The 24,766-nt window shown below is 38.5% G+C and overlaps 2 long non-coding RNA genes across 2 annotated transcripts in view; one reads left to right on the top strand and one right to left on the bottom strand.

Annotated features, from left to right (window-relative positions):
- LOC132760803 (uncharacterized) overlaps positions 1-24,766 on the top strand; it is a 196,826-nt gene that overhangs the window by 110,053 nt on the left and 62,007 nt on the right. Inside the window, exon 2 of the long non-coding RNA XR_009629892.2 lies at positions 2,919-3,050. This is a non-coding gene — a long non-coding RNA (uncharacterized lncRNA). The remainder of the gene's footprint in view (positions 1-2,918; positions 3,051-24,766) is intronic.
- LOC132762045 (uncharacterized) overlaps positions 16,249-24,766 on the bottom strand; it is a 50,763-nt gene continuing 42,245 nt past the window's right edge. Inside the window, exons 2-3 of the long non-coding RNA XR_009630062.2 lie at positions 17,066-17,224; positions 16,249-16,948 (exon numbers count right to left, since the gene is read on the bottom strand). This is a non-coding gene — a long non-coding RNA (uncharacterized lncRNA). The remainder of the gene's footprint in view (positions 16,949-17,065; positions 17,225-24,766) is intronic.

Here is a 24,766-nt window from a genome sequence, read left to right as displayed (position 1 = left end):
GTAAATCACCATCAAGGCCATGCCTACATTGCAATATAATATGGACATGTTTTCCATACAAAATATAACAACTGGACGCCTAGCCATGTCATTAAGAAAAGTGATGTCACCAGCAAGTCTATGCAGGGGAGCTGCTTGTAGCCAGCAACACAATGGTAGCGATAGCCTCAGTGCACCCTTGATCCAGCCAGTTCTCTGGTGGCTGTGGCAGACACTTCTGTGCTTCACTAGGGCAGCTCTAGAGCAGTTCCAAATCAAGTGGGTAAGTGTAGACACTGTCTAGATACTGCAATAATGGCAGGATATAAGTGTTTTAATAAAATAAATATGTTCTGGAGAAATACATTTGTTGAATAAATGGATATGTGCATATGTGTATGTGTTGGTGTTGGAAATATTCTGTGCCTCCAACTATAGTTGTAATGCCAGTGGCTAAATTGGTAGTGTTTTCACTTTGCAATAACCCACACGGCCATCATAATGCATAGAAAAAGACTACAACCCTGAAATACCTGGACATACATTGAGTGACATGACTGTTAGCTGATGATCCATTGCTCAGCTAGAATGACATACATGAAATTTTGTGAACCCCAACCATCTAAAAGTGAAGCTAGACAAGATACACCACAGTTACACCTGATGTTTGCATATAGGAATGCCTAACTGGGTGTGATGAGCCATTCAGTCATTTCTCCTCACAAATCTGGATATGGCTTTATACAATAATTGCCATCTGAATGATAACTTCATGCTAAGTGGACCTCGGGAATGTTCAGAAAACCGTCCCCCAGCTGAACAGCTCATGTTTGGATTGGTCATAAATGCTTGCAGGAACTGCTTACACATATGTTACAATGTTACTGGTGACCAGTACAAAGATGGTGCCCCACAGCATTTACACCTCTTGCTGTAGACTGCTACTCCACCGTTCAGGTGACTTTGAGTGACAACTTCATGTTAACATACATTAATTTTAAATTCAATTTCTTTCTCACTTAGATATGAGGATATTTGTGGGTTTTGTTAGATTCTTAGAAAAACAATAGCAATGTGAAACAAGATTCTCACCTATCCCAGTCACCAACTTAATGCTGGCCTTTTATTTGAATGAATTATTTACAGCTCCCCTTCCCTCCCAAATAAATCCTTGAATTCACGTCCTTTGGAGTAAGCTTTCTCAGATTAAGGGGATGAATATCTTCTCAGTTACACTGTATCTTTCACAGACACTAAGCATGTTCCAAAGTTTATTGAAAGCATGTTAATATAGGCTCTGCTATTTGTTTTATCAAATACACAAAAGATCTAAAAGCAGCCCTTTCAAATAATTTAGAAATGTCCAGAGATTATTTTTTTAGTCGTGGAAGCCTGTTCTTTAAAAGGGATGTTGTATGGCTAAGTGCAAAAGGTTCACTTTTTTCAATGTGTAATAATGGCAATTTAAGTGAGTGACACAGATCAGAAGTCCATGGTAACAACAGTTTAATAGTTCCCTTATCTAGTATGCTGACGCCCTTTTCTCAAGAAGCTATTACAAATTTTCCAGGTTGCAAAATGATTGGTTTTAATCTTTAATATGGTTAAGCAGCAGGGGGCAGATAGATATTTTAACATATAAAAAGCAAAGCTAAGTAGTGTTTAATATGTCCAAAGAATGTCTCTTCTGTCTGTTGCCTCTGACTTTTTTGACTAATTTGTTCTGCATATTAGTGAAATATTGACAATTCTGAAGGTTTCCTTAGGGATCGGATAGTTTCTGAACTTGGCCAGCTGTTGGTAAAATTGAAATAGAAGGTCTGTCCTAAGTCATTCACTTACCTGGAGTGGAGAAGCAAAAGCATCAACTTCTTCCTCATCTTTCTCTCCCTCCCTCCCTCCCTCCTCCATGACAAATGGTATTCCTTCTATCCAAGTCTAGCCTCTTCACATAGGCTAAAAATTGGCGGTGAAGAGTGTTTTTTGCAGTTTTGCCACGGACCCCTCCAGCTCCCATCACACACCGGAAAAGTACTTTTGGGATGGCTCCATGCTGAAAATGCCAAAAAATCCCTGCTGCCACCAAAAAAAAACTGGCGTCACATGACATGAGGCTTTCTGTCTTTCTATAGAGAAAGATGGATTGAGCCAGCTTCTTGAGACTTCCCCCTGTGTGATGAGGTAGGGAGGAAGCCAGGGCAGTGCAGGGTGACAGGTTCCCACATCTCTTGGTCAGGTGCCATCAGGATCACCAGGATCCGTGGGGGATACTCAGTGATTCCAGCAGCACATGTGAGGAGGTTCCTAGGTTGTAAAGGCTATTCTAGAGCTCTGCCATTAAACAAAAGGAATGCCAAGGTGTACACTAAAGTTGGCCAGGCATTAAATAACTTATGTCTCCATGACATGATGAGTTCTGTCACCTTGTGCCTCATGCAAAGTCTTCTGGTCTCAGACCATGAAGGCCATCAAATGAATACCTTCCCACGCAGTGAAGTTCACCACACTTGTTTGGGTTCGCAAAATGCACACATGCTTACCATCTCTGTTTCTCTCACACAAGCACATCTTCTTTTATATAGAGATGGAAACACATAAACACACATGCACACACTCTACCCTTCACAAAAGTACACAAATCCCCCATCTTCCTCTTACATATGCAGATGCATACTCTTCCATTAGCCCTCTCACAAACCTGGTTAAATAAATATGGCCAAAACAAGTGTTAGTTTTAAAGTTACTATTGGTGAGAACTTCCATTGATGTTCTGAATCTGTGTATATTCTGGAACAATTGGTATACCATGAAGCCTGTAGGTTCCTGGGCTATTCTTGTATTTTCCAAGTAGTTTGAAGGGAATTTACTTTGGGGTTTCATTTGGTTTCTGAACCTTGTAAAATGAGTACCTAACACCAATCTCTTTATATCTTCTCCAGTCACTTTAGCCACCACTCAAGGAGAAGAAACAGCAAATGAAGAGCCATAGGCATATGACTTCTGCCTCTGAAATCACAGCTGGCTTCACAACTCTTCTCTGTTCCCCCGCTGCCTCCTATGCCACAGAGCAGGTGAGAATGCCAGAATCAATCTGTAATTATAGGGAAATTTACACTTTCCCTGGGAGTTAATATACTTCATTCTAGGCAGTTTTATAGTAGCCAGCAAGGCTTAAACTGAAGCTGATGATCGTAACAATAAAATAATAGTATTTTTTTCCTTGCTGGAAATATGGCTTTTAACAAAATTGCATTAAGAGAAAGGACTGCTCTAGGACCTGGTATGGAAGGTACTTAAAGAGCCATTATCAGCTGAATCCTGGTGAAGTGTCAGGTTCATTTACTATTTGAACTGTATAAATTCAAAGATATGTCTCCTTTGTAGCATGGTTCACACTTCTGCACACAAAGTTAGTAAAATATGATTTCATTTTGTCTGCTCTTAAGAGGCATATTTGGTTTAAACAATGACAATTTAACAGGCAAAAGCTTCCTAGATACATGTAAACAAAGGGATTTGGCATTGCTGGATATAACGGGCTAAATCAGAGAGAAAATACTTTTAAATACAGCCCTTTAGATCTGAGTTTTCCAAACAGTGTATGGCAAAAACATAACAAGAAACCCCTGAGTCCATGTGAAATAAACAACAAATCATGTGCGTGCGTGTGTATACAGTATATATATGAAAGGTTTTCATGAGATATGTTGTGTCCCTATACATTTCATTATTAAAGTTGATGTACTTTGTCTGTACCTCTTATAAGGGGTTGGTTCAAACTCCGGTTTGCTAGTCAATGATGTCTATCTTAAAAGATGTGTCACCAGCATGCAATGTTTTGAAAGCTCTGCTTTAGTTGTTGTTGTACTTTATATTCCATCAGCCTTAGCCAATGTTGTTAACAGTGAGGAATCATGGAAACTCCGCTCCAGCAACATCTCAATTGGCACGTTTCTCACTTCTGATCTAAATTCTGTTGCTAGTCTGAACTAGGGCCCCCTGATGGTGCAGTGGGTTATACTGCTGAACTTGCTGACCAAAAGGTTGGTGGTTTGAATCTAGGGAGCTGGGTGAGCCCCCGCTGTTAGCCCCAGCTTCTGCCAACCTAGCAATTTGAAAACATACAAATGTGAGTAGATCAATAGGTACTGCTTCAGCAGGAAGATAATGGTGCTCCATGCAGTCATGCTAGTTACATGACCTTGGGAGTGTCTATGGACAACTCTGGCTCTTTGGCTTAGAAATGGAGATGAGCACCACCTTCCAGAGCTGGATACAACTAGATTTAATGTTAGAGGAAATATTTACCTTTACTTTTAGTCTTAACTAGAGTATTGTTCATTTACTTACTTTTTATTGAATGTATACATCAGCTTTCTCCCAGGATGGGATCCAAGAAAAGTGACAATAATTTAAAAACAAGATGTTAGAAACTTATTATGACTCAAATGTAAGCCAACTGTCTTTGGGAAAAAAAGCTAACATCTTGTTCCATTGCAGGAAGATAAAAATGCTGCATGTTATTTTTTTTTCTGGTGAAAAGTCTGTGTCTGACAGGTACACAACTTCATCTCTCTCTGTATTCTAATGCAGCAAAGGAATAGTACAAAAATACAGGGAGGAACACAACCAAAATCTTTCCCAAACAATCTTGTCGTAAAATGTGACCCCTTCATTTGAAAGAGTGGTCAACATATATGTAATACAAGGCTTTGAAGTCTGGCGGCAGGGAGAGGAGGGGAGGGGGGCGGGCGGACAAAACACATTGTAAAAGACATTTTCCTTTGGCAGAAATACAACCATTACCAAGGAACTTTAGTGCTACCTATAATGATCTGTCATGTGTCTCATTGTCCTTGCCTAGGGCACTTCCAGACAGTGCCAAAACGTGGGATTAATATGTGGGATTAACACACCCAAGACCTCTGAGCAGGTTCCCACACAGAACTGCTGGTCCTGGGCTTTCTTCCCCTGCTGTCCTCTTAGCCCTTCTGTGTCTTGGGATAAAATGGAGGGCAGATGGGAGATATCCGCTGGAAGTTTTTGTTTTTAAATCACTCTGTTATCACATATACACACATGTGATTAACCTAACACAAATATGGAGGGATTCTATGTGTGCATATACATATCAGCGCATAACGGCTGGAGTTTTTTAGCACACGTTTAGCACAAATGTTATCTGGCCATTCTGTTTAACACATTATCTCACAAATTATAGGTACTATGTGGAAGTGCCCCCAGAGATTTGTCCATCTGAACAAGATCTGTGGTCAATCTGATACATGGAAGATGGAGAGGAGGGGAAAGTTGTTGAACTTATGACAGCACTACAATTGAATTAGTCAATAAAACTCTAAAAGTGGATTTTATGGAGACCTACAGACAATGCCATCATGAGTCTACAGAGTGCCCTTTCTGAGCAGAGCTTGTTTGTACTACAAACCCAGAATCTCTGATTGAGAATAGCCTATGTACTCAATGAGTAATTTGTCTGAGGTGTGTTTATCTCTATGACCCATTGACCAAGACATGGCAAGACCCTGGGCATAAATACTGATTCCACTCAATACTTATGAACTAATTCTGTCATTTCTGAAGAGATTTTTTTTTATATATAAAATGGTCCCTTCTTAAACAATGTTTCTTTTATGCCAATTGATTTAACTTGTTTTTCAGTGTGTTTACTGGGAAGAAAGCTATTCATTCATTTGTTCATTAATTTAATTTGTGAATTACAAAGCACAAGAAAGCACATGAAAATCCATAATCCATATAACAAATTAAACAAGTCAATATAAACCATAATTAAGATAACACGGTAATACAAATGCAAGTATTCAAGCATAATATGGAAGCAACACAATATTAAAAATGGTAATCCACAATAGATAGAATACCCACTACCCATATTCTTAAAGAGTTGAAGAAAATAGACTCAGTCATGGCAGTTTTATATGTTCAAAACTTATAGAGCTGAGGGGAAAAAAACCACTCTCCCAAAAGCCTCTTTTCCTTAAACAATGACTTTAGGTAGAATTAATGTTGGAATAGGAATGGAAAGCTAATGATTAACCCTTCCCTTCTTAGTTGCATATCTACTGTGATTCTCCAGAAACAGATTTGTGGATACCTTTTCCACATAGAATCCAGAGCCATAATTTTAAGAATTATAAGACTGTGAGGTATATTGCAACAGACAGAGTCCAATACACCTTTACAAATGTGAACTAGCAGTGCCCTAGAATAGTGTAGGCTCAAACCAGTACACTTTTACAAATCTGAACTAGCAGTACCCTAGAATAGTGTAGGCTTTGGGGCAACCACACCTGGCAAGGCTTTCTCCTTGATGCTGTCCCAGTTATGGAATTATGTATTTTATAGCAATATGCTTTAATATATGGTGATGTGTTTTAATTATGTTGTGTCTCACCTCAAGCCATGAGGAGAGGTGGGTAACAAATGACATTATTAATATTAGTATTAGTAAAGTAAAGGCAAAGGTTTCCCCTGACATTAAGTCTAGTCATGTCTGACTCTGGGAGGTGGTGCTCATTTCCATTTCTAAGCCAAAGAGCTGGTGTTGTCCGTAGATGCCTCCTAGGTCATGAGGCCAGCATGACTGCATGGAGCACCATTACCTCCCCACAGAAGCAGTACCTATTGATCTACTCACATTGCAGAAGCTTACCCTGCTCCCCTTTCGGTCAGCAAGTTCAGCAGCTCAGCGGTTTAACCCACTGTGCCACCAAGGGGCTAGTATTAGTATTATTCTCTTGTATCAGAAATCTGGTTGCTACTAACTCAAACATTTTTGTTTTTCAGGTACCACTTTAAAACACATATCTGTATGCAAACATTTAATGAATAAAAGCAATGACTGATTTCTCTTTGGTGCTTTTAAAGTATTTTAACAATGTTTTATAATTTTAGCTAAAGTAAGCTGTTGTAGCTTTACATGAGATTTTTGCTATTTCAGTTAATTTGTGTTTTTGAACCCATGTTTTCTGTAAATTGAGAGTTTGACCTCTTATGAAGTAGGGCAGAATATTTCTTTTTTTAAAAAAGCATATTACTCTGCTGGGCAGATGCCACAGCTATGACGCCACTTTGAATAACATTGCAAGTCAAAGTGGTGATCTATGATCTATGAACCAGTGCTGTTCTATGAGTTTTGGCTGATGACCTCTGGTGTGTCTCCAAGAAAGAAAGAAATAATTACAGCCAGTGGGTACAAATACAGAATCAATCTCTAGAACACTGGCAGGAATGGAGGATAACTGACAGTTCCACAAGTCAGATAGCTTGAAGCTTTCTGATTTAGTGAACCTTAAACATTTCATAATTATACACTGGAATTCAGTTTCAACCAATTCCTTTCAGTCTTCCCTTATGAAAGCGTTATGCTGATCCAGAATACAACTGAGAAATCCAGAATTTTTGGTGTAGCTGTCATTGGGAAGCAGTAGCATATTCACTTTTTAAAACTTGCAGCAAAGAAGCAATATTGGGTGCTTTTTCATGAGGAAAATGTGTCTGTAGATCTTTTAAACAATACAAATGAGATCTGCCATTATTATATCCATAGTCTAGAGGTGGTGCTATAGCCCAAATGGTGTATGTCATATGTAAGGTATTTACAGTACTACTATACTCATATTGATAAGGTGACAGAGAAGTTTTAGAAATAAAGGGCTTGTCAACACTGGCCCAAAATTCCAATTTCAACCAGAAGCTGAATTTGGACACCCAGGTAATATCTAGGTACTTCTATTCTGTAATCCAGGGTAAACCTGATTAATGCAGATTTCCCCCCAATGTTATGAAAAGGCAGAGAATGCTCCAGAATTTCTCTGAAACTCCAAAGCAGCCCCAGACTTCAATTTGATGTTGATTGATGGACTGGCTCTAATCCAAACTGGTCTTCAATACACACTGGCCAGCACTGCCATCCTCCTCCTGTTGCCTCCCTCCTCCCTGGTCCTGCAGTCATTTTTGCTGATGTCAGCAATGGTGCCTGGTGATGGCCAGGTGCTCTCTAAAGCTCAATTTATGTCCCCATTACTGGCCATGGTGATGGGACATCCAAGGTAAGGAGAGCAACCAACAAGGCCAAACTGGCCTTGGATGGTCTGGACTCCACCCCACTATTGCTGTGGGATGGAGATGGACAATGTGTTACTACTTCAGACAAAAATATGCACTCAGGGAGGGCACAAAGGTTTTTGGAGAAAAGGGGCTTATAATAATCTAGCTGATAATTAGGTCAATGTTGTTTATTAGTCACTTTACATCTAGAGTGGCTGGAATAATGTCCATTGTTTCCAGTTGTAGTAGATCTATTGAATCAGTTGTTGAATGCTGAGTCAATACACAGGTATATTATACTGATTATGTGGCTCTGCTCTATTCTGGAATAACAATGCTGTCTTAAAATGCACATGTAGAAGTTGTTGCCATTACTACTCTACTCTGTTTATTTCTGTGATTTGGTCACTAGCGGACAATGAGCTACTTCCCACCTTTATTTAGCCTATTTGTTGGTTGGCTACTGCTTTGGTTCTCATGAAGTGTCCTATTCAGATTGGAAATGACCTGATCCAGAGTAGAACAAATGGCCATGTCATCTTTGTGTTTTGGGCAGTGACTAAAATAGGGACTATACTCACTGCTCTCTGGCTGGCAGCACAGATGCTTGCAGACCAACTCTGAAGTGATGTGACATTTCAGCATCAGTTGAGAATTTGGAAGAATGGGTAGCCCTAAAACATATCAGGGGTAGAATAAATCTCAAAGAATGGCAAACTCTCTCAGAAAGCCTGTGGTTTGAATGCAAATCAGAGTAATAGCAAGACAACATCTTAGGGGACCTAGGGAGTCAAGATACTCTTATCACAGATTTAGTACCCTATTTAAATGGAAAATATTGGAGTATAATGCAACACACAAGACAAAATGTGCCATCTGGTATAGTGTAGCCTTGAAGAATTCCCATATGCTTTCCCGTCTTCTCCACCTAACAAAGGCATCCCATGTGTTTGCAATACGCTGGAATTAACTTTGAGTTCTTCCCTGTCTCTTTTTTCCCTTTCTCTTTAATTTAAAAGAAGCTTCAGAAATCAAAATAAGATGAAGGGGGAAATGAATACTATAATGTTTGAGCTTGGAAGAAATAAATATCAAGTAGTTTGAATCTATAATTTCACACCAGGGTAGGTTTATTGTATTTGGGTTTTTCTTTCCAAAGCCTTATCTTCACTTAAATGCACTAACTATTCTATGGCTGGTTAAAACCCAGTTTTGCTGTCTCAGATGGTGTCAGCTGTGATAAGACCTCCTGGAATAGAGATCAATAAAGCTTACTTTAATAGCCCTTTTTTCCTACCCCACAACCTCAAAAATTATTTTGTGCCACAATGATCACTACTGGGTGGAAATAAAGGGATGTTGAAATCTATCAAAGTTTTCTTAGGAAGGCAGGATTAGTTCAGAATGACACAGCATGATAGTTAAAAGTTTGCTATCAGTACAAGGCTGTTGGGGAGAAAAAGACCATGATATGGTTGTGGGTGTCTATCTCCCCCCACCTCCGGTTTTCATTTCAGGGGCAACAGACCTTGCTTCTTTTAATGAGGAAACAAAAAGAAGAGGGAAAATAGCTGCACAGCATTTTTAAGAGTCTGTGGGCATTCGATACAGAATGAAACTAGTAATTTAACAGAGGTTTTCTCCTTGGGAGCCTGGCAGCTATGTACCGAGACTAGAAATGTTTCTTGCTTTTAAAAAGAAAGTAAAAATATCTGGCAATATTTTAAAGTGGCAGTAACTCAAAGGCACCTTTGGCAGCTACAAATGTCAGAAATCTTCACAAGTATGCAATGCAGCATTCATACCAGGTCTTCACCTTACGCCTTCCTTAGCCCTGATCCTTTCAGAACTTGACTTTACATGGGCATGGATCATATTTTAAAATATGGCCTGTGTTGTTTCCTAATTAATTAACTGTATGGGGAAAGATTCCAAGTTCAGCTTCACTTGGTGAGAGGGTCACATACAATCCTTTAACCACCTTATAAGCCTCATCTCCTTACTTTTGTCCAGCAGAATTTTCCTTCCGATGACTGAATACTACTTCGAGTATCAAAGCTCCATCAAGAGGATGGAAAATTACTGAAGTGTTTCAAAGGGTTTCAGTCCATGCTGCGCTTTAAGCAACTTCACACAAATTTATATGAGATGAGTACATTTTTAATACAAAGCATAATGGTTTGGGGGGAAATGTGGTACTCTGAGAATGCAGAGTATATAGATTTCTTTTCAAATGCTTTATAAAATCTGTAATGAATCCTGTTTGCAGGACAAGAACTGATGGAATAAATGTAAGGGTCATTTATTCCTACTGAAAAGAGCCTTTCATACGAAGCTGTCATCCCGCAATTAATTTGTGTGCATTTTCTGGGTTTTTAAAGCAATTACAAAGCATAAAAAATATGGAATAGCTCCTAGAGGATCACCTTACAGATCCAGAAAACAAACAGCTGATGGTAAATATTCTATTCACTTCTATGATCTCAACTATTTGCATAGATATCTTGGTTGCCTTGTCCAAAAGAGTATTGCTCAAAATGTCTAAGCAAAAGGTGCTATTCCCTCTCATATTTTACTACAGTAGTAGGTTTTTTTCTAAAGCTTTCTGGGGATAATCCAATGACTACACATTTTGAAAAACAATTTGTGTGATGGTTGTGATGTATATCTATAAAGGTATTCAGTTAAGTATTATATACATCTCAGGACTGGACCAACCATACTATCGGGGTGTCATGGATTTCTAATTGGATTTGGAGGTGCAACTTGCAGAATTTCAAGATAGCATCTGGGCTTAGGTGTTTGTCAACTCGAGGTCACAGCTTGAGAATCTGGAAAGAGGAGTGCAAGAGGAGAATCAAGAGGAGTGCAACTAAGAACAGGAAATTTGGAGTACCTGGAACCGTTTACCAGGTACCCTGAAAAATATAGCAATGGCTTTACTCACAATTTTCCCTCTATGTACTTTGGTGAGACCTTATTCTCAGTATTAATATCAAAACCACCAAAAGAAACAGATTGACTTATGAAGTTAGTAGTGCTTGCTTGGCTTGAAATGTACAAAATACCAACCTTCAGTTGAAGATTTAGTCAATGAAATTCAGCAACAAAACAGTCACTGATAGGCAGGTTAGTTAAAGAATCCCCCCCTCCCCCTCACTTATCTTAGTTCATGGCACCCCACACAAGTTAAATAATATCAAGATCAACAAAAGAAACCAACTGGCGGATGAACAAAGAAGTCACTAAGCAGGTACGGTAAGTTAAATAATTAGTTTTTGGTTTATTAAATACAATTATATATTACAATTATACATTTTTATTATTTAAACTATAAATATCATGAAATTATAGTTTTTCTCTCCCAAAGTGACACCCCACCCGAGTTATGCTCAGTTTTTGGCGAATTTTGACATACCAAGCTCAAAAGGTTGCCCACCGCTGTTCTAGGCATTGAGTCCTTCAAGCAATCACATGAAAGCATGAGCATTTTTGAATTTCAGCATTTTTTTAAATAATCTGCTATGCACTAGTTTTACTTATACTTGATTTGTTTATCTACTGCTAGATCTTGTGATAGAATTTGTTTAGAAAATGAGGCCTTTGCTCTTCAGAACAACATAAACAAATATCTGGGCAGACATAATGTACCTACAATAGTTTTGGAAAATATATAAGTGAATCAGATATGCAGTTTTGGTATATTTGCAAATCCTAGTCTTGTGGGGAAGATGCTGATAGGACTCAGCAGCTCTGAATAGCACACCTCTACTACTCTTCATTAATAAGTTATAACGAGCTTCCCCTCTACCGGAGATTTTTCTCTTGAAATTCTTGTACAGTATGAACTGTACAAAGGTTGTGTTCTTTTGAGTATATTACAGTCTTATTAGACTTGCAACACTGCAGAAAAAGCACTATTTTCCAAGTCAGATTGCATTCAGCAAATGCGTATCTCAGGCTGCTGGACTGAAACAAGCCCTGAGTGAATTTCATAGAAAATACAATACACAGACATGTTGTACATCTCCTTGTCAGGATTGTTTTGTTTAATTTATTTGTTTTATTAAGAATTTTTGTGATTTAACAAAGGCCCTGGTTCAGATAAGCTGTTAAATAACTTGTGAGTGGGATGGGGCATGTTGATGTCTTTTAGATGTTTCTCTCCTCCACCACCACCAATTTAATACTTTATTATACCTTCAATAACCTCTTAGCTGCATATGGATGAGGCTGCATTCAATGAAGCATGGGTGTATGTTACATGTGGTCATGTCTAGCAGCACATTCACCCTGACCATCTAGGTCAGTGTGTGGATCGGTTAAGCTTGTCTTTCCTCGGAGCTAGGCCATGCAGCCAGGCTTACTTTTTCCTTGCTTCTATTCTCTTTGTGAAGATGCATTTTGCCTCTTTTAAATGGAAAAAAGAAACATGAACCTATTAAGATGAAGTTAAACTAAGTAAGTTAGCTCCAGGACTTTTCTATCCTGAATTTATCTCTTTTTCAAAAATAAAATGTTTTGAAACCTAAATTTGACTCTGCAATTCTTGGCAATTCTTGCTCACCACATGCAAACCTTTGCTGGTTATGAACTGATGTTCTCTTACTCTGCTACATTTTGGTGGAATCAAGGAGGGTGACATGTAGGTGAGCAGAAATACATGTAACAAGGTAAACTCAGTAAGAGATAATCCCATTTAATTAATTAATTAATTTCAAACATTTGTATCCCATCCTTTTCAACTCCTGTGGGGGGAGCTTACATCTGGCAGCATTTTGATGCCAACACACACAACAAAACAATATAATAATAATATTATTAAACTTTATTTGTACCCTGCTAGCATCTCCCGAAGGACTCGATGTGGCTTACACAGGCCAAGGCCTCAACACAACAACAGCATAACAACAACAATACAATGCAAAGCAAATCAAAAACATACAGCAATAACAACAAAACATTACACCATAACACAATAAAAACCAGGGCCGGGCCAAGTGATGGGTACAGATTAAAAAATGCTGGGTGTGACAGGTGGTATGTTGGATTTCTGGGCAAGTGCAATGTGCAGAGAATCTTAAACTCTAATAAAGTGCTTCTGGGACATAGTGCTGTGGTTTTCCTATTCCGGAAAGGCACATCGGAATAGCCAGGTCTTCAAGCTCTTCCTAAAGACTGCCAACGTGGGTGCTAATCTAATGTCATTGGGGAGGGTGTTCCAAAGTCAGAGGGCAACCACAGAAAAGGCCCTGTCCCTTATCCCCACCAAACGCGCCTGCAACGCAGGCGGGATCGTGAGCAGGGCCTCTCCGGATGAATGAAGGGAGCGCATGGGTTCATAGATGGAGATGAACACAATTTAACATTAATTAAAACAATAAGTTATAAAATATCCAATTAAAAGCATTTCTAAAAGCAATATAACAACATCCAAGTCCAGTTCAGCATCCAGAGTTCCAATCCAAAACCTGTCCCTTATCAGTTCTCACGAATCATTGCAATTACTTGTTAAGACTGCTACCCTAATGCCTGGTCCCAGAACTATGATTTAAGCTTCTTCCCAAAGGAAAGGATAGATAGATCCAACCTAATTTCACTGGAGGGTGTGTTCCACAGATGGGGAGCCACCACCATTCAGCTTTCCAGTCTGAATAAATAGTTCAGACAAGCCTAATAGTAATTTCATTTTAATTCCATGAGCCAAGGGCAGGGGGTGCAGGAGACTGAAATGGCTTAGGGACAGAGTAAGCTGTTTTATGTGGAACAGAAGCTCCAACTTGTATATGGACCTTGATCAGTGCAGGAAGGTTGACAGTACAACTGCCACTGGACAGTTTCATTGCCCTAGCAGGATAGGAAGGTCCAAGTGTGGCATTCACTGTTCAGTTGCTTTGCTCTTTTACATAATTTTACAGGTGGTCTGAATAATTATCTCTAATTTTTAAGATTTCTTTTCCTCCTAAAGCAAAGAAAGATATAATAGCTTTACGTATTTCAAGTTCTTGCAATAAGAGACCACATTTTACTGGTCAATGGTTATTTATTTTTTAAAAAACTTTACCCATTCCCATACAAACTGAGATGTCTCCAGGCACTGAGCTCCTTTAATTCATTCTCTCCTTGAGGGAAAGTTTACTGTGGTTTGGAGAGAGTTTTTCCTTGATGTACTTCAACATCCCAGGGCAATCGTTTGCCTCTTTGTGGGAAGAGAAAAGCAGCTGAGATAGAAAAGTGTGTGTGTGTGTGTGTGGGGGGGGGGGGGGGGGTCCAGTGGCATGTGGCTTTCTGCCTTGTGCCTTTATCTTAGTTACAAAAAATGATGAAATTGCAATAGGAGGAGGTCTGTCAGGTATCAGAGGATACACCGGCCTTAAACAGGAAGTTCCTGGAGGCCACTGTAGTGATCTAGGTTTCAAGCTGTTGATCCATATCTTAGACTAGGACCAGGATGAACAATACTTTTTGTAATGGAATATAAGCAGCAGCCAACTTCTTGACAAAAAAAAAAAAAACCAAAAAAAAAAAACCAAAAAAAAAAAAAAACCAAGAGAAATAATCTAATACAACTGGAACATCCAATATTTAAGTTGCTAAATGTACCCATTCAACACAAAGCTACCTGGCTATTTGAAGAGAACTGATAAGATGCGTTGCAGTCTTCTGATTACACAGTGATTTTATTTAAAACCTTGTTTGTTTCTGGAGCTGTTTACAGAACACAGCGGTATGCCAAGTAACAGCTTTCCAGTCTGAACAAATAGATCAGACGAGCCTAATAGTAAACAATGTGTTGCCAAAAATAAAGAAAAATACCGAACAACTCAGTAGGGTTATGGTAGGATGTTTGCATCACTTACCTTTTCAAATTTTATCTTGGCAGTCCTCTTTTTCTCCAATATTAGGAGGTGTTTATGGCCCATAATTTGTTGAGGATATTGCACCATACTGATAAAGATGTATTATTGAAAGATCATGATAGGTTTTGGCATTTTTATAAATTTCAATTTATAGCAGTCTATATTTACCAATACAGAAAATTGCTCCTGGATAACAAAACAAAACAAAACAAAACAAAAAAAAACACTCTGTTAAGGTCAATTTAAATATCCCCTCTCCTTCTATCTGTCTGCTGACATTTGTAACAGCTGATGCATTTTTTACTTTGTAGTTTCTGTTTAAGGTGTTATGGCATTTGGAAGATAAGCAGGATCAGCCCTGGTTAGCACTGTTGGCACCAATGAATACTAGATGATAAAGGCTATATTTGAGAGGAAGAAATTGTCAAGGCTACCTCTGAGCCTTCTTTGTGTAGGAAACCCTGTGAAATTCATGGGATTGCCATAGGTTGACAGGCCACTTAAAAGCACATACATACATATGGCATGTTATAAAAATCAAGAGTTTCCAAGGAATATTGCAATCTTGTAAGTGCTTGATTCCTTCCTTCCCTCTCAGTCCACAATATGGTTCAAATTATTTTGGCTTAAGTCAAAGTTCTAGTCCAAATTACAGTAGATGCTGTGGATCATCTGTTAATCAATGCTTGTATAAATATGTATTCTGGTCTATTCTGTTTGGGGATAGCAATTCCATTTAGACTTCTAGAACTTTATTTTATTATGTGCACACATTTGAAATCAGTTTTCATTCGAAGCCTTCATACAACCTGATAAGCAATATTTTTACCTGTGCATATTTAGAATTTTCTCCCTTTAAAAATGTTTATTATTTTTATTGCATACAAAAGACAAATACAAATAGTACAATAACTAACAAAACAGACACATTACAACATCCTAACAAACCCTTTTACTTCTTCCCCAAACCCATGAACCCACCACCTATAATTTCCATCACTACTTATTGTGAATCTTATATCTAATAATAACAACCCTTATAACTTCTTTAATAAATTCCTTTTGCAGCTACTTTAAAATCTACATTTGTCTTTCTTTGCAGATACACAAATGCCAACCTCCATTTTTAGTGAACTCCTCATTATTTCCTCCTCAAATACCATTAGATAGCTTGGCCATTTGTATATAGTCTAATAACTTTTCTCTCAAATCCATTTTAGATAATTATTTTTCTTCCTCCAAGATTTTGCTATTATCAATCTGGCTGCTACAAAGCTATATTGACAAATTTCTTCATTTCCTTTACTAATTCCCTCCCTAAATAATCCCAAAAGACACATTTTTGGGTTTACTTTAACCTTACTGAAAATCATTTTGTTTGTTTCTTGACCACATTTCCCTAAAAATCTTGTAACATCCTACATGACCACCAAATGTAAAAAAGTGCCCTTACCTGCCCATATAAATTTAACCAGCTCTTTCTTCCAATATTCAAAAGCCTTTACTCCTTTGATAATTGGTAATTTTTGAAATAGGAACAACATTTTAGGCAATGCGATCATTTCCTCCTTTGTTTTATTTCTTACTAATGCCTCTTATCTATGCAGTGTCAAGGTCTATCATTATCTCAGCTAAGTGAATATTTATGTGATTTTTTGGGGTGAGACATCTCTTCTGGTATAAGTGTATAGCAGCTGGCCAATTCAATGCAGATATACTAAAATCTAGTTGGGTTTAATAGGAAATATTCCCCAGTAATTGAACATAGGATTACATCTTTAGAGTATTGCCGATATGCCAGGATATCCCTAACTTAAACTGCTTCATCCATGAACCAACTCTATCATATGTGGACAGTATTTCTGGTAGCGAGTTACCTAAGAACAGAAATATCAGAAAACCAGGTCATTCTCCATATTGATTATTTTAATGTTCTTCAGATTCTTCTTCTTGCTTCCACTTTTCAGCTTGGTTGGGCTGGAACATAGGATGCCTCTGGTCCATTAAATTTCACTGACGAGCTGGTAGAGGAAAAATGAAAGCATTTAAAGGTAATTTCTCATAACATAAAACCATCTTCCTGATCATAACATTGATTGGATCACATGGTATACTCCTTGCAGCCACCTGGAACATACCTTGGCCATTGAAGTTGTGGATTGATCCTTTCACAAATGGGGTTGCGAACAGAACTGACATATTGATATGTATGGTTGAACAGGTTCTTTTCTCCACATGCTCACTTTAACTCTGGAAAATCTGTACATGGGCTAGGGATATTGGAATGATCTTTAACCCTGAAAATATAGATTTTGGGATGAGACAAGAGAAATTGTTATCAACAAGTCTTTGGGTAGCATTAAAACTAGAGAACCAAAACAAGTGGGTAAGAGGAATCATTCAGTAGATTTCAGATATACTTTACAATTCTCTGCTTTTCTGTGTGTCTCTCACCCCTTCATAAAGAAAAGATGATACAGATATTGGCTTTATAGTAATGCAAATGCAGAGTGTGTACCCATGCAGACATGAGTGAGTATTCAAACCACATGCTGTCTCACAGCAGAAAGAAATGGAAAATTAAACCTCTCATTATTGCAGTGGAAATTATAGGATTATATCCAACCACCCATAGCAGATAAAAGATAAAATGCCCAGCTTTGGGTAGTGAGATTCAAAAAGTGTGCTGAGAAGTGAAAATTGAAGAATGACTTTAACTTTTTTAAAACAAATAAACAGGATAATTCCAGGAAACCATCTTCTTTCTGAGATATATCTTTTCAGTCAAATATAGCTTGTGGTTCAATCCTATAATGCATACCTGTGAGGGAGTCTCACTGAACACATTTCTGAGTAGACATATAAATCTGATGTGTGGTTTCTTAAAAGTTAGAAATCATCTGAGTTGCTTTAAAGAATATACGTTTAAACTATTTTTGTCCAGTAGATGAGCAAATGAGAATCTATAGGTTAGGACTGGTGAAATGCTGAAATGGGTTTATTTGTTGTTTATTTTTTTTGACTGCAGTGGCAGGATGCATCTGCTTTCAACAACAACAAAACAGATTTATTTTATTATCATCGGCTTGACACTGATACAGAGAACCATTTTAACTTGGATTTTCCAGGAGCCTATTCCTCAATTTGTGATCAAAAACTAGACTTCAAAATCATGAATTCTGGTCCGTGGCTCCACTGAGATATATAGCAAGCCCATGTTGACTTTTCTCTTTGTCCTATAGTAACCTTTCATGAATTTCTCTTGGAATGTTGTTCCACCGCATCCCGGACATCAGGATGTAGCCTCATGGTGATCATAATCTCATCACAATGCCCTGGAAAGATGCATGGGACACACAATGGGCTTGCATAAGAGCCTCTGGGTCTTTTCCTGTTTCTTCCTGATATGATCCAGTTTATTCCTAGTAATGCTTCCTCATCCCTGTCACCAAATCAGACCTCTCCCCGGGGCTCCCATTGCAATTACCAAACATCTTGAGCACCCCTCATTTATTAGATTGGCACCCATTGTAGTGGCCAAAGCTGAGATATCAAGCCCATTTCACCCCATGATCACTTGTTCCACCACATTCCTTTCCTGGTTGAATTAATAAACAGACACAAAGCTTTTAAAAAACCCAATGACATTTTATTAAACTTTCCTGCCACCAAGGAACAACCAGCAATGATGTCAGGTGGAACCCTGAATCAACCAGAGAACAGATCCTAGCCAGATACTTTTTGGACCAATCAGAAGTCAGCATAGCAGACCTGAATAGCTGTCAAAATGCTATAAATAAAATGCGTGTTCACAATTGTAGTATGTCAGTTTTTGAGAGTTCAGACTCTGCTGGAATCCACTTTGTCCATTGAGAATAAAGCGTCTGATTTTGCCTTCAACCTGTCTGTGCCTAATCTAGTCCTCTGGAAAGCTTGGCACACCAGGCTCCCAAGCTTCCTCTTTTGAGGAAGCTGAAATTACATAACAGATTAAGATTTAAGCCTTCAGGCTAGTAGTTGTGGTGAGAGGAAGCATGCCATTCTTTGCCATGACTGCTGAAATGCTAAAACAATGAGGGACTAGTATAGTTACTTACAAAACAAAATGGCAGAATAGTGGCTGCACATTTTACTTTTCATGTCAGCTTCTACAAGCTTTAAAATTTTTATTTTCTAAAAAAATGAAAGGTAGGAATTTGAGAACTATCATGTGAGGGGAGAGACTGCTCTCTCTTCCTATAGTTGTAGATGCCAAAGACATCTGCAATAACATACTCAATAAATAAAATAGTTAGCATACTAGAAAACATCCAACTATAAAAACAAAAATATATTATATTAAGCAAAGCACAGGGGCAGCAGAATACGAGAAAGCAACTCATTACAACAAAAGCCATATCAATACTAAGACTTTATTTTGGCAGCATAATTTTATCAAAACAAGCTGTATTAATCCAAGTTGCATGCTGGCCCAGAGATGCTTTCCTCCAAAACAGTACAGAACATCCAAATCCAGGGGCCATACTGTCAATGGGAGAGGTCTTGGAGATTATCCTAAATCTGTTTCTAACTGGCTGGATGAGTGTCTGCATATATAAAAACAAATCATTTTAGGATTCTGAGAGAGGGGCAGAGCACTCCTCCCCTTGCAGACACCTCAAAACATGGTTGTATTATAAGAATTCTGTGGCAAAACAAAAGCTGTTGCAGACAGCTAGTTGGCCATCTCTACGGCTGCCCCAGATTGATGTTGGGCTCTGTGCCAAATTTGGGACATAATCACATACCACTGAGTCATCAGAGTCAATTTTTTTTGTCCCCAGCCCAGTTATTGCTGGACAGTGCATGGCAAAATATTTCAGTTTATCAAATACAGTATTTTATGCATTTCAAACCTTTAAGATTGTTCAGGAGTGAATGATTCATAAACAGACTAAGTGAAGTCCATTTGACATTAAATGCTCCCAGTTTCCACAGGGAGAATCACTTCCAACGGCCTTATCACATTGATGTCAGGTTTCACCACACATCGTGGCAAATCCGTGGGGTTCCAGCGGGGTGTGTGGAGAACCCATTGCCCCACTCCCTGCATCATATGACTTACCGTGAAGCCCATCCCATAGGGGGAAGTGCCCGCTGCCCTCTTCCCCCATTGTTTCAAATGCAACACAGGAAGCTTGCCATGTTGCAGTGGTGGCAGCATACGCCACTTGAGCTCCCCTTTCAGCATGGAGCCCGGCTGAAAGTAGATGTGCATCGTGTAATGGGCACCATGGCAAAAAGGGAGAGCAAGTGGTGTGTGACAGGCAAATTGCCCTGTCTGATGAGGTTACAAGTTAAAGAGTAAAGATTTTTTGTATCAGGGCTGATTTGGTCAGTATGCTGAATGAGGCACCATCTTTGACAGTGAATACTAAGTGGTTCCAAATATTAATATTTATTTATTTATTTATTTATTTATTTATGACATTTCTATCCTGCCTTTCTCAACCCTGGAGGGGACTCAAGGTGGCTTTACAATATAGGCAGATATTTGATGCCATTGAAAACAATGTAAAATTAAAATCTGGAGCCTTTCCCTGAGATTTCTCCTCTGCACCAAGGGGAAAGACCCCCCTTAAAAGACAGATAAATCATTGTCCAACATTTTATACTTTCCAACGGCCTCAGTTTACAGGGACAATCCCAGTTAATCATCTGCTGTCCCACTCTCTCAACTACTTTTTAAATGTCCTGATTTTCTTCTTTTTTCAATTTCCCTCTTTACTTTCAGCTTATGGAGTTTGAGGTGCAAAAAAGCTGGTGCTGCCCATTTTCTGAAGGTCTTGGGGTGACTTTAGTTCTGATTTGACCAGCAAGCTGTGGTTGAGAGTCTGTTTCATGAATAGATGAGGGAAGTTGGGAAGGAACTCATTTTGGGGAGAGAGAGGCAGAATCTTAGGGCCCGTCCAAACAGCCCTTTATCCCAGAATATCAAGGCAGAAAATCCTGCAATATCTGCTTTGAATTGGGTTATTTGAGTCCACACTCAGATAATGTGGGATTTTCTGCCTTGATATTCTGGGATATAGGGCTGTGTGGAAGGGGCCTTAGTCTTTGCTGTAGTCACAGGCAAAAGGAAATTGCTGCAACCTTTTCTAGTTTGTTTCTCATTCTTCATTAATAACATTGTCAATGGAAAGTCTAACATTTGTTTTAGAGGGCAGCAAACAGGCATCACATAGAGCAGCCAGTATCAAATAGGTGTTATAGAACTGGGGCTGCCATCTCTCAGGTCTTGGTGAATTATGATGCTTCTCCAAGTAGAGGGGGATATCTAGGGATAGTAGGAGGAAAATGTTTGTTTTTGCATCACATTATAGATGGATAAACTAAATCAAAGGGTACATATACACTGTAATGCAGTTTGACACCACTTTAACTCTCATTGCTAAATGCTATGGAATCCTGGGATTTGTAGTTTGGTGAGCATCAGCACTCCTTAACAGCAAAAGCTGAAAAAGTATAAAAATACAATTCCCACGATTCCATAGAATTGAGCCATGGCAGTTAATGTGATGTCAAGCTGCATTAAAGCTATACTGTAGATGCACCCAAGGATAGCATAGATTCTCTGAGTCTGCAAAACCTGAGCTTTTGATGATAGGTTGTCTTGGAGATCTTTCATTCATAGGGTCAGCATAAGTTGAAATCTACTTGACAGCAGTTAACAGAAACAACTGCATTTTTGTGGGAGAGGCAGTCCTATAATATTCTTTCTCAGGTGCCAAAACAATTTGACTGCCCTAGGGTCCTGTCTGCCTTGATTTTGAAGCTGGGGATAAGGTGTCATTTGGTACTCTGGCTGAGCCCTCAAAATGCCTCGGGCTGGTCTTGGGTTTAAGTTATCCATTGATTACCATTTTTTTCCAGCTAGAAAAAGGCCCATACAACTACTATTAGATAATGTGTTCTTCAGCTCCAGTCCTCCCCTATTAATATCAATGTCTGTGTTTAAAGCTCAAGGCTTTACATGAATTGAACAAGCCTGCCAATTTACTTCTTTTATTGGGATTTGGCTATGGTCAGATTGATGCATGACTGAATGATGGGTAGAGACCTTCTTTTAAAAGAAAATACCATTCGGTAGGCATCTTTTGTTATTCAGTGAAAGCTAAAACCTGCTCCCATTGTAAAATAATCTTTTATTTTGTGACTCTCTTTTTCAGCAGAGACTCTAGATGTTAAAAATAAATGTCTAGACTGGGTACAGAGAGCCTTTTCAGCATTGTGAAATCATGGTGTGAAGTTTTGTTTCATGCAGTTGCCCTTTGCTTCATATATTCCAGTCTGCTATCCAACCTTTGCATGGATTACATTTTCAAAATTGGGTGACAACTTAGAAATTGTTTTAATAAGAATGTGATAATAAAATCTCAAAATGACATCATTTATGTAAGGCTATAGAGGTAGCAAATTGATTTAATGGAACGTATTGCTCCATTGTTAAAGGAATGACCTCTGTTTAGATTTCAGACGTGTATAATTTTTCTTACTTAAAAACATATGCAAAAAATATTAAAACAACTTCAAGAACAGCTATGCTTGTTTATTGCTGCAGATGTGGGTCTTGTGCATTATTTACAATGTAGCACCTTTAGCAACGTCTATAATAAACTTAATACTGAGTAAATGAACATGAAACTGAAGCAGAGTGAAACACAATGAAGGGATTATGTAATTAGATAAGAGGGGCTTGGCTTCATATATTCTAGATTTTTACCCTAACTTTGACCTTTACACCAAGCCCACCTACCATTTCCAGACTGTAAGGGTTCCAGATTGTGGACAAATACCAGACCCTATGGAAGAACACAGAAAGGTCCCAGAAGTATTACCCTGCAAATCTTCTGCACTAACTCAAGATGAGAGTTTTGTCCCAGCCACATTGTGGCATATTCCTGAATAATTTAGGTTTCTTTTTTACTAGAACAGATTCCCTTCACTACCACTCTCTGTGGCTTATCACAAATTCTGTAGGACAAAAAGAAGGTGGTGAGCACAAATTGCTTCCCTCATAATAATAAGTAATATGTTCACCATGAATACAGAGGAAATTTCTAGAGGATGGTTTTGTAAAATGATAGGGCCAGAGCTTGGGAAGAAACTTTTTTTGTGGAATTTTATCCCCAGAACCCTAATCACCATGTTGGCTGGGTTGATTTTGAAATTTTAAATTCAACGAAGTAATCTTTCCAAGATCTTGATAGGGGATTCGTGTTTTTCCATAGAGAGGACAACAGGGGAACATTGTTTTATACAAGATTCCAATATTTTTCCATGTACCGTATTTTACTGCACTATTGATTGGAATGCACACCTAAGTTATGTGGGGCACATGACAAAAAATGTATTTGCCAGAGAAGAAAGAAGTCTCTCATCTAGGAGGCTAAGGAGAATGGGACTTTGGGTGCTTCTCCTTAGCTTCTCAGTTGGAAGACAAGGAGAAGTGGTGCCCCGCACCAACCTCAGCTTCGTGAAGAGGCGTGGCTTCCCAACTGACCTCATTCATGGTCTGGGAAGCCGCTACTCCTCCATCAGGCTGAGACTGGTGATTTTGCTATCCTCAGCCTGTCACAGGGGCACAGGCACCTTTTGGCATGCAATTCTAATGCACCATCAAATGTAATGCACATCTCCATTTCGGCTAAGCAATTAAGTAAAAAAAGATGCACACAATATTCTAGTAAATACATTACCAGTCATCCTGCATTTATCTACAGATTTTTGATAATATGGGGTAGTTCCATCTCAATTTACCTGGAAGACAGGGTTGACATAAGTATGTACAGATGTGTTGTAAACCTCTATATGAATCAGTTATATTTGCTTATTTTACAGCCTCTCAAATGTATGTATTTCTTAATGATCCATCGGCTTAAAGTTAAAAGTCAAAAGACTATAGACAACAAATTTGCTGTTATCTTCCAATTATCCTCGTGATGCACTCAACCTTATTAACCAATCAGTCAATTGTGGGAGAATTCTACATATTCATCAGTATTGATTTTCTACAGATACCAATATCACCATTCTCTGAGTGAGGATTCCTAGGTATCCAGGATGACACAACTCAAGCACCAAAGGGAGATTCTGGGTAGGCATGGAATATTTACTAATGTTTGGGGAATACACCCCTTCAAATATGTATAGAGAATTGAATAGAATTGAGTCTCCGTAGAGAGGAGAATTGAATAGAATTGAGTCCTTTAGTCAGTCAGGAATGCCTGACTGGCTAAAGGACTCAAATTTGGCTCCACAGTACAAGGTTTTATTGAAGGTTAGGTTGCATTTACAAATCTTTGTGCTTTTTATCCATCTCTCCTTTTTATCCTCTTTCTAATTTCCCTTTTTCATAAGTCCATCTGTGTCTTCCTCCAGCCTTTTACCAGTCTTACGCTCCACCACAACATCTCACCATCTTTATGTTCTATATATCTATTAGTATCACTTGTATATATAATTTCTATGGTTGCCTCTCTCTCTCTCTCTCTCTCTCTCTCTCTCTCTCTCTCTTACACACACACATACACACACATTATGCATAATTTCTATGGTTTGTCTCTCTTTTACACACTTGTACACACACAACACTTCTTTTTTACACTCTTTCTTATAGATGAAAAGCAGTAAGACAAAAACAACAGTCTTGTTAAAACTGTATTTAATCCAACTGCTTTGGTAAGACAAATAGATTCTCCCTCTCTCTGCTTGAAAAGTTGGATGGAAATGTGGACAGGGAATCTTTTGCCTAGAGTGTCATTGCAAAAAATGTAATGGATCCTTGAATATTTCAGAAA

The sequence above is a fragment of the Anolis sagrei genome, chromosome 1 (assembly GCF_037176765.1).
Source record: "Anolis sagrei isolate rAnoSag1 chromosome 1, rAnoSag1.mat, whole genome shotgun sequence".
Lineage (NCBI taxonomy): Eukaryota > Metazoa > Chordata > Lepidosauria > Squamata > Dactyloidae > Anolis > Anolis sagrei.
This window is presented reverse-complemented; position numbering and strand designations above follow the sequence as displayed.